The 18,041-nt window shown below is 49.9% G+C and overlaps 1 protein-coding gene across 1 annotated transcript in view; it reads right to left on the minus strand.

Moving 5' to 3' along the window:
* Positions 1-12,690, minus strand: part of tnfaip8l1 (tumor necrosis factor, alpha-induced protein 8-like 1) — a 47,814-nt gene extending 35,124 nt beyond the window's left edge. The window contains exon 1 of the mRNA XM_078423734.1: positions 12,456-12,690. The gene's annotated coding sequence lies outside the window, so the exon portion shown is untranslated. The remainder of the gene's footprint in view (positions 1-12,455) is intronic.
* Between the last annotated feature and the right edge of the window lie 5,351 nt (positions 12,691-18,041).

An 18,041-nucleotide genomic window follows, 5' to 3' on the forward strand; every position in this document is an offset into this window, starting at 1 on the left:
CGCTTTGAAAATGCGTGTTGGTTTGTAAGTGTATATCAGTGAGAATGGGATTGGGTTCCCAATGAATGACGTGTCTCCCTAATCTAGTGTACTGTTGGCACTTGTGTGTCAGGCAAGGTGAACAGATGAGCTGGCACTACCACACCAGCATGGGCCAACGCCCTTAAAGAATGACCAGCAACGTATGGACGTGTCGGTGAGTACAGGTGTAGGTGGGAGGTACAGGTGGGCAGAGGTACAGGTGGGCAGAGGTACAGGTGGGCAGAGGTACAGGTGGGCAGAGGTACAGGTGGGCAGAGGTACAGGTGGGCAGAGGTACAGGTGGGCAGAGGTACAGGTGGGCAGAGGTACAGGTGGGCAGAGGTACAGGTGGGCAGAGGTACAGGTGGGCAGAGGTACAGGTGGGCTGAGGTACAGGTGGGCAGAGGTACAGGTGGGCAGAGGTACAGGTGGGCAGAGGTACAGGTGGGCAGAGGTACAGGTGGGCAGAGGTACAGGTGGGCAGAGGTACAGGTGGGCAGAGGTACAGGTGGGCAGAGGTACAGGTGGGCAGAGGTACAGGTGGGTAGAAGTACAGGTGGGCAGAGGTACAGGTGGGCAGAGGTACAGGTGGGAGGTACAGGTGGGCAGAGGTGTAGGTGGGAGGTACAGGTGGGCAGAAGTGTAGGTGGTACAGGTGAGCGCAGGTGTAGATGGGAGGTACAGGTGGGCAGAGGTGTAGGTGGGAGGTACAGGTGGGCAGAGGTGTAGGTGGGAGGTGCGGGTGGGCAGAGGTGTAGGTGGGAGGTGTGGGTAGGTGCAGGTGTAGGTGGGAGATAGACACAAAATGCTGGGGTAACTCAGCAGGTCAGGCAGCATCTCTGGAGAGAAGGAATGGGTGACGTTTCGGGTCGAGACCCTTCTTCAGATGTAGGACATGTTGGGGATAAATTTACTCAAGTTAAACATTGTTAGTGTCCGCTCCATAGAACTCAATGTCCACCTACGCCTTCAACACAGAACACCCTTTTTGAACACGAGATGTATAATGATTAATAATTCTCTGAAAACATTAACTGGTTCAATTGTGGGTTGCAGAATAAATACATGACCAAGCAGTGAAACCTCAGACAGAAACTCTGCCAGCGATTAATCAGAGCACACAGCCAGTGGATAAGAACAGCCACTAAAATCCAACCTCCTTCTGCACAGGAATTATGGCAAGATCACACAACACCGAAAAATAGGAATGCAAATGAAAATGCTAATACAGTCATGTGTTTTGGGATTCGAGTTAAAATGCATGTTCATGGATCATTAGTAATTTAGAAAAGGATATAGATAATTGGTTGGTGGTTTAAATCTTGCAAGCATGTTTTTCTGGCGACACTTTCTAGTCAACGTTACTGGTTTGCAAAGGGCAGGGTGTGTGATTTTTGTTTTCTAGGCTTTCTAGAGTATCTAGGAATTAGATAGAGCTCTAGGGGCTAGTGGAATCAAGGGATATGGGGAGAAAGCAGGCACAGGTTACTGATTGTGGATGATCAGCCTGATCACAATGAATGACGGTGCTGGCTCGAAAGGCCAAATGGTCTCCTCCTGCACCTATTTTCTATGTTTCTATGTTTCCCGCTTATTCAGAAAAATGTGCTTTTATCAGCGGTTAGTGGACATCAGCGTGGACAATTGACTTGTTTTTATTAACTCAAGTTTCCAGGCTAACTGGAATGTACAGCACCTGATAGCCAATGTCAACATTGGGGTCTGGACTCACCGTGTCGTGTTACAGTGAAACTGTAACACAGAAGCACAGCCCTTGGCCCAACCCGTCTGCATTAATGTGCATCATCTGTGAGCATTCCCCACTCTTGATCACACTTCCTTCATCCTCAAGGATCTACCTAACAAGGCAGTAGAGCGGTAAAACAATACCTGCTTCAATCATTAACCTGACAATGTAATTCTGAGCCTATAAAGCTGAAATAGTTCATTGTCACGTATACCGAGGTACAGTGAAAAGCTTTTTGTTGCGTGCTGACCAGTCAGCGGAAAGACAATACATTTTTACAATCGATCCATTTACAGTGTACAGATACATGATAAGGGAATAACGTTTAGTGCAAGGTAAAGCCAGCAAAGTCCGATCAAGGATAGTCCGAGGGTCATCAATGAGGTAGATAGTAGTTCAGCACTGCTCTCTGGTTGTGGTAGGATGGTTCAGTTGCCTGATAACAGCCGGGAAGAAACTGTCCCTGAATTTGGAGGTGTGCATTTTCACACTTCTGTGTAAAGTAATCTCTTGTTTATTAAAATTTAAATCTTACACAATTTTAAATTTCTGGAAATTTAGAGTTTAAATTCAGAGTCTCCTGCAAATTCCTTCCTACTTAATCTATCAAATTATTCAAAACAAAAGATTCAAAACATCTCTCTCAAATCATGTTCCAGGTGCAGAATTAGGCCATTCGGCCCATCAAGTCTACTCTGCCATTCAATCATGGCTGATCCATCTCTCTCTGCTAACCACATTCTCCTGCCTTCTCCCCATAACCCCCGACACCCACACTGATCAAATCCTTGAGTTGTGTTCTGAGAAGATTTCTTTTCTCTGTCGCAGACCCACAACCCCAGGTATCTTACCATCTCCTCCAACAGGATGTGTTTGGCATATTGCTAGATTGAAGCCATTGTCAACTGAGCCCCTGGCGTTATCACCCAGGTTATGTTGTAACAGCAGATGTGGATATCCACTTTACAATCACCTTGTAAACTGATTTAATAGCTCTTGCTTCCTGTGCACTAAATACATAGGCTGGTTTAATTACTCCACCAGTAGCGTGTTCCCGTACAGTTCATAACTCGGACCAGATCTGTGTGGAAAGTGACACTGTGCAGTAAATGGCAACGGGGGTCAAGCAGAAAAACTTTGTTGACCAGAGTCCACTTTGGTCCATTTGTGTAGGAGGAACTGCAGATGCTGGTTTAAATGAGATTCCATGTTTGCATCGAGTTCAGTAAAATATTACTTATACATGGCACAGTCTTAGATTAAGTGCAAAGTTAGCACTCCAGTAAGTCTAAGATGGACGCAAAAAAGCTGGACTAACTCAGCGGGACAGACAGCATCTCTGGAAAAAAAGGAATAGGTGACGTTTGGGAGTCTGAAGAAGGGTCTCGACCCGAAACGTCACCCATTCCTTCTCTCCAGAGATGCTGTCTGACCCGCTGAGTTACTCCAGCAATTTGTGTCTATCTTTGGCGCATTTGGGGTTATGAAAGAGGCTCTTAAAATCCAATTTCTTTCTTACTTTTCTTTCAGTGCGGTCAAACCTTTGTACTTGAACAAAGATTGCCACAACATCGTTGCCATTCCAAAGCTGTTTGGCTTTGCTCTGATGCAGAGGTGGCTTGTCAGTACGGTTGCCAACTGTCCCGTATTAGCCAGAACATCCCATATTTTGGGCTAAATTAGTTTGTCCCGTACGGGACCGCCCTTGTCCCGTATTAGTAGGGTTGCCAACTTCCTCACTCCCAAATACGGGACAAAGGGTGACGTCACCGCCCCGCGCCCCACGTGACCTCACCCAGCCAGCGGCCACATGCTCCCGCTCCACCAATGGCGGCCGCCCGGGCCGGGAGCACGTGGCCGTTGGCTGGGTGAGGTCACGTGGGGCGCGGGGCGGTGACGTCACCTTGTCCCGTATTTGGGAGTGAGGAAGTTGGCAACCCTACTTGTCAGGTACAAACCCTCTGGAAGTCTACGTTGCCTGAAATGACAGGTGGTCATCATGACGATTGTACGCTGCTGGGCCACACGTAGTTGGCACAATATCAGGGATGTCCTCAACCAACTGAAGACTTCCCACCACAACTCTGAACCACTGTAGATGGCACGGTGGCGCAGCGGTAGAGTTGCTGCCTCACAGCGCTAGAGACCCAGGTTCGATCCTGACTACGGGCGCTGTCTGTACAGAGTTTGTACGTTCTCCCCGTGACCACGTGGGTTTTCTCCGGGTACTCCGGTTTCCTCCCACACTCCAAAGACGTGCAGGTTTGTAGGTTATTTGGCTTCAGTAAAATTGTAAATTGTCCCCAGTGTGTGTAGGATAGTTTTAGTGTACGGGATGATCGCTGGTCAGCACGGACTCGGTGGGCTGAAGGGCCCGTTTCCGCACTATATCTCTAAACTAAAAAAATACTAAGCACTCCTTTCTCATTGTCATGCCAGCAGTTACTGTGGTTATGATCGTCACTGGTTGCAGAAACAGGAGCAAGCTCAGACCACCGGGAGTGGGGATCACTCAATAATTATTAGTCAGCAAAGGCTTCCGATACATCAAGAAAGAAGTGCTCCTGTTTAGTAGCAAACCAGTGAGACTGAGTTATCTACTTCTGTTGTGAGGAATAGATCGGGCAGGCACACAGAGTCTTTGACCCGGAGTTGGGGAATCTAGAACCACAGGACATAGGTTTAAGGTTGAGGATGGAAAGATTTAATGGGAACCTGAGGGGTGACTTTATCCACACAGAGGGTGGTGGGTGCATCGAACAAGCAGCCAGAGGAGGTAGTTGAGGCAGGGACTATCAGAACATTTAAGAAACATCTAGACAGGTACATGGATAGGACAGGGCTGGAGGGATATGGACCAAACGCAGGCAGGTGGGACTAGTGTAGCTGGGACATGTTGGGCGGATGGGCCTGTTTCCACGCTGTATCACTTTATGTTCCTTTGGTCTGCAAAGATGTTGAGCATTCCCAGTAACTGAGACAAATGATTTCAGCAGCATTCTCACCCATTCATCCCCACTGCTGGTGAGTGCTGACCAGTTCTATTGGAGAGCATCCCATTATTACGATGCACCATCTTCCCTCTCACCATCCAGCTTTGACCGGTGACATCAGCTGCACTTTCTTGCCTACAACCCTTCAAGTTCTTGGAGGTAACGTGTGACCAGTGCGGTTGTCAGCGGTTACGGGGAGAACTACTGCCTCACAGCGCCAGAGACCCGGGATTGATCCTGACCACGTCAGGGTGCGGTCTGTACGGAGTTTGTACGTTCTCCCCGTGACCGCGTGGGTTTTCTCCGGGTGCTCCGGTTTCATCCCACACTCCAAAGACGTGCAGGTGTGCAGGTTATTGGGCTGCTGTGAATTATCCCGAACGTGTAGCTTACCACTGGTCAGCACGGACTCAGTGGGCCGAAGCGCCTGTTTTCACGCTGTATCTCTAAACGAGGCTAAGCCAAATTGCAACAACCAGCTTGCTCACAGCAAGCTCCAAAAGCCGATTCACAACCCGATTCATCACTTTACAGGAGCACAGCAATATAGAAACATAGACAATAGCTGAAGAAGGGTCTCAACCCGAAACGTCACCCATTCCTTCTCTCCTGAGATGCTGCCTGCCCCGCTGAGTTACTCCAGCATTTTGTGATACCTTCGATTTGTACCAGTTTCTGCAGTTATTTTCCTACATAGACAATAGGTGCAAGAGGAGGCCATTCGGCCCTTCGAGCCAGCACCGCCATTCATTGTGATCATGGCTGATCATCCACAATCAGTAACCCGTGCCTACCTTCTCCCCATATCCCTTGATTCCACTAGCCCCTAGAGCTCTATCTAACTCTCTTTTAAATTCAACCAGTGAATTGGCCTCCACTGCCCTCTGTGGCAGAGAATTCCACAAATTCACAACTCTCTGGGTGAAAAAGTTTCTTCTCACCTCAGCTTAAATGGCCTCCCCTTTATTCTCAGACTGTGGCCCCTGGTTCAGGTGAGAAGATAGTGAGAAGTTAATAGGAATCTGAGGGGTAACTTTTTCACACAAAGGGTGGTGGGTGTATGGAACGAGCTGCCAGAGGAGGTGGTTGAGGTTGGGACTATCACAACATTTAAGAAACAGTTAGACAGGTGCATGGATAGGACAGGTTTGGAGGGATATGGACCAAGCACAGGCAGGTGGGACTAGTGTAGCTGGGACACGTTGGCCGGTGTGGGCAAGTTGGGCTGAAGGGCCTGTTTCTACGCTGTATCACTCTGTGAATCTACAGGGAGAAATCCTAAAGGCCCCCCTACTCCCAGTTAAATATCGTTAGGAAGCCCGGAGAAATGTCCCCTTGAGATACCCTGGGAATAAATTCAACAGGACACTTGAGGAAATGATTGTACAGCAGAAGGCAGCTATGGCAGAGAGAGGAAATATGGAAAGTTTCCAGATGATAATGATGATAAACAGTCTTTGCAAAACTTCCCTAAATACTTTGCTTGATTGGAAATTATCCAACAGACAGGGATGACCAAGGGAAGCAGATGAAACTTTCACAAAGACAGATGTTGGATTTTGGAATACTTCATATCGAAGGGTCTTCGATTGAAACTCTGACCCTCTTTCCGCAGATGCTGCCTGACCTGCTGAGTGTTTCCAGCAATTTCTACTTTTTCTTTTTCAGTTTTGGAAAGATTAGCAAAGCAAAGATAGAACTGGGAACATAAAATTAAGCACAATCATCGCACCTTGGTAACAGGTCATCAGGTAAAGGTAGGGTCTGGCAGGAGACTGAAGCATAGACGTGAGACAGACCCCTGCCCCAGTCATCTCGACCCTGGCTGAAACCACACATCACTGTTAGCAGCGGAAACAAACGACTGAGGATGCGGGTTTATATCAAAGACAGACACAGAGTGCTGGAGTAACTCAGCGGGTCAGGCAGCATCTCTGGAGAACATGGATAGGTGACGTTTCACAGAGTGCTGGAGTAACTCAGCGGGTCAGGCAGCATCTCTGGAGAACATGGATAGGTGACGTTTCACAGAGTGCTGGAGTAACTCAGCGGGTCAGGCAACATCTCTGGAGAACATGGATAGGTGACGTTTCAGGTCAGGAATCTTCTTCAGACTATTAGGTTCTGCACCTTGCAATATGGCGATAACAAGACCAAAAGAGGTTTCTGTTCTCAATGAACCATGAACTGAATACAAGATGAACCGCCACAGCCCCTCCTGTGGTCAGAACAAGATCGAGGATCCTGTCTAAAGAATGACGGCAGAAACAAAGAACATCACAGATAGACACAAGGTCAGGCAGCATCTCTGGAGAAACAGGATGGGTGGTCCCGACCGAAGAAGGGTCTCGACCCGAAACGTCACCCATTCCTTTTCCCCAGAGATGCTGCCTGACCTGCTGAGTTACTCTCGCCCTTTGTGTTTATCTAAAGAATAAACACAAAGGGTGACGTCACCGCCCCGCGCCCCACGTGACCTCACCCAGCCAGCGGCCACGTGCTCCCGGCCCGGGCGGCCACCATTGGTGGAGCGGGAGCACGTGGCCGCTGGCTGGGTGAGGTCACGTGGGGCGCGGGGCGGTGACGTCACCCTTTGTGCCTTATTTGGGAGTGAGGAAGTTGGCAACCCCTACTTTCAGCACAAGTGCCAGGTTCCCACACTGATAGGTGAACCGGAGAGGAAAACTATCTTCAAAGCAGCACCATGCCCCCTGGACAAAGCTGGGAGGTGACAAGCTGAGTGCAAATTCCAATGCACTCTGATTTAGTGCCAAACTGCACTGAGTCAGAGTGAAATGTAACCAGCCACAGGAAAGCAAGGAGCTAGCTCAGTTAACGATCGCAAACTACCTTGGCTGTCAAAAGCATTGCAAGTGTCAGTCCAAGACAAAGCCTTGTTTGTAGCTAAACTTTGCACATCTGTTGTGACAGCAAGGAATGAATGGACAATGTTGATATGGAATGTTAATGTGCTCACCCGACCACCCCTCTCAACTGTGTATTTAACTTCTCCCCTTCCCCACCATCCCCCTCTCTCCTTAACTCAATGACACCACCAATGTCATAGAAACATAGACAATAGGTGCAGGAGACCATTTGGCCCTTCGAGCCACACTGCCATTCATTGTGATCATGGCTGATCATCCACAATCAGTAAACCGTGCCCGCCTTCTCCCCATACCCCTTGATTCCACTAGCCCCTAGAGCTCCATCTAACTCTCTTTTAAATCCATCCAGTGATTTGGCCTCCACTGCCCTCTGTGGCAGAGAATTCCACAAATTCACAACTCTCTAGGTGAAAAAGTTCCGTCTCACCTCAGTTTTAAATGCCCCTCCCCTTTATTCTAAGACTGTGGCCCCAGGTTCTGGACTCCCCCAACATTGGGAACATTTTTCCTGCATCTAGCTTGTCCAGTCCTTTTATAATTTTATATGTCTCTATAAGATCCCCTCTCACCCTTCTAAACTCCAGTGAATACAAGCCTAGCCTTTTCAATCTTTCCTCATATGACAGTCCCGCCATCCCAGGGATCAATCTCGTGAACCTACACTGCACTGCCTCAATTACAAGGATGTCCTTCCTCAAATTAGGAGACCAAAATTGTGCACAATACTCCAGATGTGATTAGACCAGAACTGCACACAATACTCCAGATGTGATTAGGAGACCAAACTGTACACAATACTCCAGATGTGATTAGGAGACCAAAACTGTACACAATACTCCAGATGTGATTAGGAGACCAAACTGTACACAATACTCCAGATGTCAATGATCCATCCTGAATCTAACGCGGATGAATGCAGACACACCAGACTGCAGGTTTACACTTTCCTTTTGACTTGAGAGACACAGGGCAGAAACAGGTCATTCGAGCCACCGAGTTCGCACTGACCAGCGATCACCATATGCACTAGCACAATCCTACTTACCAAGGACAATTTTACCGAAGCTAATTAACCAGCAAAACTGTGTGATGATTTAGAGGGGTTTGGGCCAAATGCAGACAGGTGGGATTAGTGACCATCTTGGTCAGCATGGGCGAGTTGGACTGAAGGGCCTGTTTCCTTGCTGTGTGATTCTATGACTGGGCCTTACAGAGAGAACATCAGGACCTGCCCATCTCCTTGGGCCAAGATCGGACATTTCAGATACTTGGAAGTTGCCACATCCACTGGAAGGTGGGGGCTCTCAGCTTGCTGTTCCAGAAGAGGATCTATTGTAAATAGACACAAAATGCTGGAGCAACTCAGCGGGACAAGCAGCATCTTCAGTCTGCAGAAGGATCTCGACCCGAAAAGTCACCCATTCCTTCTCTCCAGAGATGCTGCCTGTCCCACTGAGTTACTCCAGCATTTTGTGCCTGTCTTCGGTTTAAACCAGCATCTGCAGTTCCTTCCCACACATTCCGTCTGCAGTTCCCTGCTACACACCAGGATGTACAGTGTTGTCATGTACAGTGTGATATTATACTCCATAGCATGCAGAATAAACATTCAACTGTATCTCATGACAACAGATAAACAAACTAACTACCCAAGCAGAATATGAGGTGCTGTTCCTCCAGCTTTAGTGTGCCTCACTCTGACAAGGGGAATGCAGAACTGGAATCCAGGCCGATCCACACACAGCCTGCAAAGTTTAACAAAACTTACTGAAAGTAAGCGTGCAGGTACAGCAGGCAGTGAAGAAAGCTAATGGCATGTTGGCCTTCATAACGAGAGGAGTTGAGTACAGGAGTAAAGAAGTCATTCTGCAATTGTACAGGGCCCTAGTGAGACCACACCTGAAGTACTGTGTGCAGTTGGACAGGGCCCTGGTGAGACCACACCTGGAGTATTGTGTGCAGTTGTACAGGGCCCTGGTGAGACCACACCTGGAGTACTGTGTGCAGTTGGACAGGGCCCTGGTGAGACCACACCTGGAGTATTGTGTGCAGTTGTACAGGGCCCTGGTGAGACCACACCTGAAGTACTGTGTGCAGTTGGACAGGGCCCTGGTGAGACCACACCTGGAGTATTGTGTGCAGTTGTACAGGGCCCTGGTGAGACCACACCTGTGTGCAGTTTTGGTCTCCTAATTTGAGGAAGGACATCCTTGCTATTGAGGCAGTGCAGCGTAGGTTCACGAGGTTAATCCCCGGGATGGCGGGACTGTCATACGAGGAAAGATTGGAAAGACTGGGCTTGTATTCACTGGAGTTTAGAAGGATGAGAGGGGATCTTATAGAGACGTATAAAATTATAAAAGGACTGGACAAGCTAGATGCAGGAAAAATGTTCCCAATGTTGGGGGAGTCCAGAACCAGGGGCCACAGTCTAAGAATAAAGGGGAGGCCATTTAAAACTGAGGTGAGAAGAAACCTTTTCACCCAGAGAGTTGTGAATTTGTGGAATTCTCTGCCACAGAGGGCAGTGGAGGGCAATTCAGTGGATGAATTTGAAAGAGAGTTAGATAGAGCTCTAGGGGCTAGTGGATTCGAGGGATATGGGAGAAGGCAGGCATGGGTTACTGATTATAGATGACCAGCCATGATCACATTGAATGGTGGTGCTAGCTCGAAGGACCAACTGGCCTCCTCCTGCACCTATTTTCTATTTTCTATGTTTCTATTAACAACGTCTCAGGTCAGATACTCTCCCGAGACATTAAGTTACACTTGCGTATTAATCATGGAGAGCTGATGATAAAAGTCTCTGTGGTTTCTGAAAGCAACCCATGCTCATTAGGGGGATGGATGATGTGGGAGAGGAGAAGGAGTTATTCGATAGCCGGTGTAATGAGAGCGCAGAGAGAAGAGGAGCCGGGGTTTGTTACACGTTGCCTGGGGAACCGCCCCGGTGCTGGTCACCAGCTGGTGGTCACGCCATTGGTACAATGTGCCACTGTCTCCCCCCCTCCCCACGTTACACTGTCTCCCCCCCTCCCCACGTTACACTGCTCGTTGGCTCACACTCTGCCATCTCCATCACACACACACCGCCATCTCCATCACACTGCCCACACACCGCCATCTCCATCACACACTGCCCACACATCTCCATCCCCATCACACACTGCCCACACACCGACATCTCCATCACACTGCCCACACACCGCCATCTCCATCACACTGCCCACACACCGCCATCTCATGGGGTAGGCCATTTAGAACGGAGATGAGGAAAAGCTTTTTCAGTCAGAGAATTGTGAATCTGTGGAATTCTCTGCCTCAGAGGGCAGTGGAGGCCAATTCTCTGAATGCATTCAAGAGAGAGCTAGATAGAGCTCTTAAGGATAGCGGAGTCAGGGGGTATGGGGAGAAGGCAGGAACGGGGTACTGATTGAGAATGATCAGCCATGATCACATTGAATGGCGGTGCTGGCTCGAAGGGCCCACTTGCACCTATTGTCTATTGTCTACCTCCACTACACACCGCCATCTCCACCACACACCACACACTGCCATCTCCACCACACATCACACACTGCCATCTCCACCACACACTGCCCACACACCGCTATCTCTACCACACACCAGGACAAAGAATCACCAGAAACATTTCGTACTGAACCCCATGGGCAACGTCCCAAAAACACCGGTCCCGCCTGAGCCCACCGTCCCAGAGGCTCCATCATTGGAAAAGGAAGCTTAAACAGTTGCTGCATCTCACTACCAATGTTAATGGCAAGGTGCAGCTCCAGGGTAGAGGAGGGGAAACCCGGAGATGGACACAGAGAGCAGGAGTAACTCAGCGGGTCAGGCAGCATCTCTGGAGAGAAGGAATGGCTGACGTTTCTGGTCGAGACCCTTCTTCAGAGACTGGGGAAGTAGGTGTAAACACGGAGGGTGGAGAGGGAGGGGGGGAGATGGAGAGGGAGGGGGGGAGATGGAGAGGGAGGGGGGGAGATGGAGAGGGAGGGGGGGAGAGGGAGAGAGAGGGGGGTGGAGAGAGAGGGGGGGTGGGTGGAGAGAGAGGGGGAAGAGGGGACTCCAGAATGGTCACCAAGGAGGTAGCTGAAGTTATTGTAAGCAGACAGGTAGAGGATGTGAATACCCCTCCCACACACCCACCACCCACACCCTCACACCCTCCCCCCCCCCACACACCCTCACCACACACCCACCACCCCCCACCCTCACACCCTCCCCCCCACACACCCTCACCACACACTCACCCCCCCCCCACCCACACAGTGAAATAAATGGCCCCAGTTCCCCAACAACTTGCACATTACAGCTGCAGCTCTGACACGGTGCCCAAAGCCCACACACACACCCCACACTAACTCACACACACCCCCCCCACACTCACACACACTGATACCCACAGACACACACACACACACCCCACACTGATACCCACACAGACACACACACACACACACACACACACATAAACTCTCCCACACACACTCCCCACACTAACTCACACACACCCCCCCCACACTCACACACACTGATACCCACAGACACACACACACACACCCCACACTGATACCCACACACACATAAACTCTCCCACACACACTCCCCACACTAACTCACCCCCCACACACATTGATACACACTCACCCCACACACACACACCCCACACTAACTCACACACACTGATACCCACACAGACAGACATTGATACACACACACTCCCCACACTCACACACATAACACCCACACATATTGTACCGCGTTGCTGCCTGTGTTTAACTTTACCTTCCCACCACCGCCGCTCCAGCGACGACACCGACAGCGGCTGTTGCCGCCCGCTCCCCCCGCACTCACTCACTCTCACTCCCCCCGCCCGGGCTCGCTGCTGCTGCCGCTGCTGCTCCGGGGGGGGACGGACGGACACACACGGAGTGTGGGGTGGGTGGGAGAGGGAGAGGGAGAGGGGGGCCGGGCCGGGCCGGGCCGGGGAGGGCGAGGGGCGGCCCCGACCGACTAATGGAGCTGCGGGGTGTGGACTTGACGGAGCAATGAGCGGCGCCCAGTGAACAGAGAACACACGCAGATACACACACACACACACTCACACACACACACACACACACACACACACACACACACCCACACACACTCACACACACACACACCCACACACACTCACACACACACACACCCCACACACCCCAAACACACACACACACACACACACACACACACACCCCACACACACACACACACACTCACACACACCCCACACACACTCACACACACCCCACACACACACCCCACACACACACACACACACCCCACACACACACCCCACACACACACACACACCCCACACACACACACACACCCCACACACCCCACACACACACACCCCACACACACACACCCCACACACCCCACACACCCCACACACACACACCCCACACACACACACACCCCACACACACACACACACACACACACCCCACACACACACACCCCACACACACACACACACCCCACACACACCCCACACACACACACCCCACACACACACCACACACACACACACACACACCCCACACACACACACCCACACCCCACACACACACACACACACCCACACCCCACACACACACACACCCCACACACACCCCACACACACACCCCACACACACACACCCCCCACACACACACACCCACACCCCACACACACACACACACACACCCACACCCCACACACACACACATTTAAACACTTACACAAACACACACACTCAAACACTGGAATTTAGAAGATTGCGGGCGGGGGGGATCTTATAGAAACTTACAAAATACTTAAGGGGTTGGACAGGCTAGATGCAGGAAGATTGTTCCCGATGTTGAGGAAGTCCAGAACAAGGGGTCACAGTTTAAGGATAAGGGGGAAGTCTTTTAGGACCGAGATGAGAACGTTTTTTTTCACACAGAGAGTGGTGAATCTGTGGAATTCTCTGCCACAGAAGGTAGTTGAGGCCAGTTCATTGGCTATATTTAAGAGGGAGTTAGATGTGGCCCTTGTGGCTAAAGGGATCAGGGGGTATGGAGAGAAGGCAGGTACAGGATACTGAGTTGGATGATCAGCCATGGTCATATTGAATGGCGGTGCAGGCTCGAAGGGCCGAATGGCCTACTCCTGCACCTATTTTCTATGTTTCTATGTCTAACACAGTGTCGGAGCACTGCCCGGTTTATGTCTCATGTCTGTACGTGTCCTTTCTCCACCCCGTTCCCACCTCAAGGGTTCTGGTCCCTGATGGACCAGGAGGTCAGAGTGCCGAGCTGGCATTCACTGGCAAACTCCAGCACAACACAACAAGAGAAGTCATGTATTCTTCCTTTCAAACCCAGTTCATGTTATGGAAATCTTCCTGCTTCTCACATCTGCATCCACCACACCCCTCTCCATTTGTTTCTGCTGCCCAAGCTGATAGTTATGCAGAGCAAGCTAATGTATTGTGCATGCAGGGAACAGAAAGGACTTACATCTGGTTCTGATATTTTGATAATCTTCTCATTCTCCCAACAATCTGTAAACTGGCTGAACTCTGTGAGTATGTGCAGTGTTAGTTGCTACTTGGCCTGGTTCTGTTGGTGTAGAATTGTCCGGGGACTTGTTGTCTCAAACGTTGTGGGCCGAAGGGCCTGTTGCAGTGCCAAACTGTTTTGTGAATCGGCACAGTTAAACTGTGTAGGAAAATAACTGCAGATGCTGGTACAAATCAAAGGTATTTATTGACAAAATGCTGGAATAACTCAGCGGGACAGGCAGCATCTCTGGAGAGAAGGATTGGGTGACGTTTCGGGTCGAGACCCTTCTTCAGACTGATGTCGGGGGGGGGACGACGACAAAGAAAGGATATAGGTGGAGACAGGAAGGCAGTGGGAGATCTGGGAAGGGGAGGGGAAGAGAGGGACAAAGGAGCTAACTAAAGTTAGAGAAGTCAATGTTCATACCGCTGGGCTGTAAGCTGCCCAAGCGAAATATGAGGTGCTGTTTCTCCAATTTGTGGTGGGCCTCACCATTAAACTATTTGCCACAACAGGGTGTGATGTTCAAATGCTTTCGCTTGCGGGAGAATCTCGAACAAGGGGGACATGGCTTGATGTGTAGGGGTTGGTCTTTGAGGTCTAAGGTACTGTGAGATGTCCTCTTGTGGAGGCTGGTGAATCTCTGGGATTCTCTGTCATGGAAGCCAGCTCATTAGCAGAGGGACGGACATACATCCCAGGAAGACCAGTGGGATAAAAGGCACTGGGAATCTGCTACAGACCAGCAATAGACAATAGGTGCAGGAGGAGGCCATTCGGCCCTTCGAGCCAGCACCGCCATTCAATGTGATCATGGCTGATCATTCTCAATCAGTACCCCGTTCCTGCCTTCTCCCCATACCCCCTGACTCCGCTATCCTTAAGAGCTCTAGTAGAGTTCATAAGTTCTAGGAGTAGAATTAGGCCATTCAACCCATCAAGTCTACTCTGCCATTCAATCATGGCTGATCTATCTCTCACTCTCAACCCCATTCTCCTGCCTTCTCCCCGTAACCCCTGGCACCTGTACTAATCAACAATCTATCTATCTCTGCCTTTAGAAGTATCCACTGGAGATGTGGCAGATTAGCCGTGATCATGCAGAAGGGTGGGGCAGCCTTGGGTGACCGGCTTATCCCTATTTTCCTGAGTTCTAGAGTTCTAATAGAATCCAGATTAAGGCACATGTTGTAGGAAAGAACTGCAGACGCTGGTTTAAATCGAAGATAGACACAACATGCTGGAGTAACTCAGTGGGACAGGCAGCGTCTCTGGGGAGAAGGAATGGGATAAGGTTCAGGCACAAGGTTCCTGAAGGTAGACACATAATGCTGGAGGAACTCAGCTGCTCAGTCTGAAGAAGGGTCTCAACCCGAAACGTCACCCATTCCCTCTCTCCAGAGATGCTGCCTGACCCGCTGAGTTACTCCAGCACTCTGTGAAACGTCACCTATCCATGTTCTCCACAGATGCTGCCTGACCCAATGAGTTACTCCAGCACTCTGTGAAACGTCACCTATCCATGTTCTCCACAGATGCTGCCTGACCCACTGAGTTACTCCAGCACTCTGTGAAACGTCACCTATCCATGCTCTCCACAGATGCTGCCTGACCCACTGAGTTACTCCAGCACTCTGTGAAACGTCACTTATCCATGTTCTCCACAGATGCTGCCTGACCCGCTGAGTTACTCCAGCATTTTGTGTCCACCTACGATTTAAACCAGCATCTGCAGTTTGTTTCCTCCAAGGTTCCTGATACAGTCCGTCATTAATCGGTGCCTGTATCGTGAAACACAAGCAGCACATCAACATCACACTGCAGGTAAATGTGACTGATTGGCACCTGGATCCAGTTGGAGCTGCGTTGTTGTTTGGTGGGGCTGGTCACCAAGGTGCCATTATTGTTAAGTTAAACCTGGCACCCGATGTTTAAAATGAGAACAGGAAACGCTGGGAAGGTTCTCCAGGGTTGGCAGCATTGCTGGAAGCAGAGTTCATATTTTCCTGTGCTTTCTGTTTTGTTTCAGGTAACCGCAGCCTCTGCAGCATTTTGCAAGCGGCTTGATGTTTAAATTGAGCTAACTCGGGGTGGCACGGTGGTGCAGCCGTAGAGTTGCTGCCTTACAGTGAATGCAACGCCGGAGACCCGGGTTCCATCCCGACTACGGGTGCTGTCTGTACGGAGTTTGTACGTTCTCCCTGTGACCTGCGTGGGTTTTGTCCGAGATCTTCGGTTTCCTCCCACACAACAGACAATAGACAATAGACAACAGGTGCAGGAATAGGCCATTCGGCCCTTCGAGCCAGCACCGTCATTCAATGTGATCATGGCTGATCATTCTCAATCAGTACCCCGTTCCTGCCTTCTCCCCATACCCCCTGACTCCGCTATCCTTAAGAGCTCTATCTAGCTCTCTCTTGAATACATTCAGAGAATTGGCCTCCACTGCCTTCTGAGGCAGAGAATTCCACAGATTCACAACTCTCTGACTGAAAAAGTTTTTCCTCATCTCAGTTTTAAATGGCCTACCCCTTATTCTTAAACTGTGGCCCCTTGTTCTGGACTCCAAAGACGCACAGGTTTGTAGGTAAATTGGCTTGGTATAATTGTAAATTGTCCCTAGTGTGTGTAGGATAGTGTCAGTGTGCGGGGATCGCTGGTCGGCGCGGACTCGGTGGGCCGAAGGGCCTGTTTCCGCGCTGTATCTCTAAACTAAACTAAACTAAACTCCTCTCTAAGAGGAGAGGCACATTGTCACAGCGGCAAGATCTCTGTGCACCTGGGCGATCAGAAGATCAGAAGAAGACTGAGAAGAAGGGTCTCGACCCAAAACGTCACCCATTCATTCTCTCCAGAGATGCTGCCTGACCCGCTGAATTACATTAAACACCATTTAGAGTTTTGTGTTCAGTTCTGGGCACTGTGTTATAGGAAAGATGTCAAGCTGGAAAGGGTACAGAGAAGATTTATGAGGATGTTGCCAGGACTAGAGGGTGTGAGCTATAGGGAGAGGTTGAATAGGCTGGGACTCTATTCTGTGGAGCACAGGAGGATGAGGGGTGATCTTGTAGAGGTGTATAAAATCATGAGAGGAACAGATCGGGTAGATGCACTGAGTCTCTTGCTCAGAGTAGGGGAATCGAGGACCAGAGGACATATGTTTAAGATAAAGGGGAAAAGATTTAATAGGAATCTGAGGGGTAACTTTTTCGCACAAAGGGTGGTGGGAGTATGGAACGAGCTGCCAGAGGAGATAGTTGAGGCTGGGACTATCACAACGTTTAAGAAACAGGTACATGGACAGGACAGGACAGGTTTGGAGGGATATGGACCAAACGCGGGCAGGTGGGATGAGTGTAGCTGGGACATGTTGGCCGGTGTGGGCATGTTGGGTTGAAGGGCCTGTTTCCACGCTGTATCACTCTGTGTCTCTAAGCTCCACCACAAGTGCTTGGCTGTCTCAGCCATAGAGGGGACAATTGCCTTCTTCATTGTATCTACGAAACTCTAATCCCTCTCCTTGGAGTTGTACCAAGTAGATTTCTTCTACACCGCCCCTTCAAGCTTCACGTGCGTTTGAAAGTGTGTCCAACATTGGACACAATGATCCAGCTGGGGTCTCGTTTAAGGTTCAGCATCACTTCCTGGCTTTTGGATTCTTTGTTCCTTTCTATAAAGACAGGAACCTGTTTCATTTACAGACTATTTTAAACTCTCCTGCCTGTATCAAAAACATGTGCATAAACAATCCCAGAGTTTTTTAATCTTGCATCCCATTTTCCCCAGGCCCTT

The sequence above is a fragment of the Rhinoraja longicauda genome, chromosome 28 (genome assembly GCF_053455715.1).
Source record: "Rhinoraja longicauda isolate Sanriku21f chromosome 28, sRhiLon1.1, whole genome shotgun sequence".
NCBI classification, from domain to species: domain Eukaryota; kingdom Metazoa; phylum Chordata; class Chondrichthyes; order Rajiformes; family Arhynchobatidae; genus Rhinoraja; species Rhinoraja longicauda.